Genomic DNA, 2,528 nt, shown 5'->3' with positions numbered 1-2,528 from the left:
TTATTGAAATTATTGATATTATTGCTATTATTCTATTGAAGAGTGAGCCTGTTGCTAATGACTTGGTCCAGTGTTAATATTGTATTTTATTTGTTTCGTTATTATTATTATTATTTTTTTTTTTTGTTGTTCACGCCGCGTGTCGTACAAACACGTTCCGTACCTATGAATGCAGAGTTCGGTTTTTTTGCGCGCTCTTTAGAAGGGGAAAAAACAGAAGAAAACAGTATAATCCGTCGCGAATTATATATATATATATTGTAACAACGAGGGGAAATGGTGGTGCACGCGAATCTCACCGATGACCTGTCCCGCGTGCGCCAGTTCGGTGTCTCGCGTCGACGAATATTTTTTCGTATATATGTTTTTCTTTTCTTCTCGCGTTTCTCTTCGGGAACTGTTCGTGGATCGGAGGTTCGCGCGGCAAACCTTCGATTCCGAATAGCAGGCAGTACCTCTAACACCGTCACGCGTCGCGAGGAATCGAGGATTGGAGAAAAAAAAGAACGCCCGCGTGGGTGACGACAACCAGAGGGCGACGAACGATATTGAGAGTAAGACGGAAACGTAAGAAACGAAAGAAAAAAAAAGATAGAATGCAAAAGGAAGAAACACGAAGCCTATATTACTCGTCAGGTGCGAAGGATGCGTTCTCCACACTTTTAAATTAAGCTCAAGTATTACGTTCGTGTAGCGTCAACTCAAATGTTACTTCATTCCATGTAATATACGTAATAGTCTAACTAAAAAAAAAAAAAAAATACCTACTTATTACATCTACGTAACCTAGAGCACCGTACGCGTAAGGTCGTATAATTATATAATTTAAATTGTAATTATTAAATGGTATGACGTACAGAAGCACACGACTCTCGTTCAATCATTACCTGTATACTCCACGTATAGCAACGGTGCCGGTGAAAAGTTTCTTATCGCACGAGAATTTCGGGAGAAAAGGGGTCGGAAATTTTGAGAATTTTCTTAAGAATCTCTTACGCAGATTTGTCAATGGCCCCTGCAGCCTCAGTTTCAAGTCTATGAAAAATCAGTAATAAATTTCACGTCGACGAAAATTGACAGGTGATTCGAAACTTTCGGCTGGTACTCGTATCCGACACTGAAGCTCTCCGAAAATCGTATTTCTAAGAAATTGTGCGAAATCTTCCGAAATATCGAAACGAATGCAGCAGCATCGACGCTCAGAGAAATTGTCACGATGGAAGAAAATTGTGTCTTCGTATTTCCGAGAAATAATTCCAGGAGACTAAATTCAGCGTTAAAGCTTGAAATAAATATCGGGAGAGAAGTGGTTTCTCCTCCAACGCGGTAAATGTTGCGCACTACCAGATATATCAGCCGTCTCTCCGCCTGGCCGATAAAGCTGATCGTGAATTGCCGGTTTAATCGTCGGAATAACACGAACGCAACGCATAAAAATCGTGTTAATTACTGGGTTGCTCGTAAAACGATAATTGTTATGTTTACAATTACGATCGATACGGGTAGGGACCGTGGTCTGTGTAGCGTGGTCGTTTTTCAAATTCCACGATGCGATAACGTAGCGAGGAGTGGAAAGATCGAGCGATGCCCGGGTTACAGGGGTTATCTCTGGTGCGCGCGTGTGCACAGTGGATTTTTCACTCGGCGGTGTTCCGAAAACCGTCCACCCGTCCAACTAATTGGCCACGCTCCACGTTTGACGAGTTGTTTAATTTCAATCGGCGCGGGAACACACGTGGGGGGCTCCCTCCCAACGTCCTCGCCCTCGTAAGAAGGCGCTCGCTCTTCTCTCGCGAATTATCCGTAATTATCGATAATAAGGCTGCGGCTGATTATATTTCACCGCATCAGAAAATAATAGTTCCTCCCGTTGAACATTGAAAGATAACGAGCGGCAACCGGCGTGGAATAATTGCCTTCTCTTAATAAGAGATCGCGGCGATTACCGTAATCGCGTGTATCCGATCGGTGGCCGATTCTTGCTCCGGGAGCAACTTCATTTCCAGCTGCTACCTGCTTCCCTCCACTTGTTATTTATTAAATTTCGATAAGAAGAAAACACTCGATGTTCTTAAATCTTAATTCCCCCCCAACGGAAAGAAAAAGAAGGAACCCTTGCTCGTCACTTCTTTCTTTTTCTCGCTCTTTCTTGAAATTCGGTACTCGACGTGGAGAAGAAGAAAATTTTATTGAAAGAATCAATGGTATACGCACGATCTCCTTTCGCGAGAATGGCCACCGCGACAGATGTGTAAAAAAGAAGGACGTAATCGAAAGGAAAGCGATCGAGAATCGGTTTGAAGAGATGTTGGATCGTGAGCGGGAGAATCGAGGATCCGGCGGAGCGTGGGGCGATAAGATCGCGCGACAACAGCGGGAGGTCGCGCGTGATAAAGCAGCCTCACACCCTCGAAAACTACCGAAACGGACAGGAGTCGTGTAACAAGGAGACAAGAGAAGACAAGAGGACTGAACGCAAGTCACGATCCATGCGCGGCCAGTAGTTTTGTTCTCTCTTTCTCCGTTAG

The sequence above is a fragment of the Habropoda laboriosa genome, unplaced genomic scaffold (genome assembly GCF_001263275.1).
Source record: "Habropoda laboriosa isolate 0110345459 unplaced genomic scaffold, ASM126327v1 scaffold203, whole genome shotgun sequence".
NCBI lineage: Eukaryota > Metazoa > Arthropoda > Insecta > Hymenoptera > Apidae > Habropoda > Habropoda laboriosa.
The sequence above is the reverse complement of the archived record's forward strand: the minus strand, read 5'-3'. Positions refer to the sequence as shown.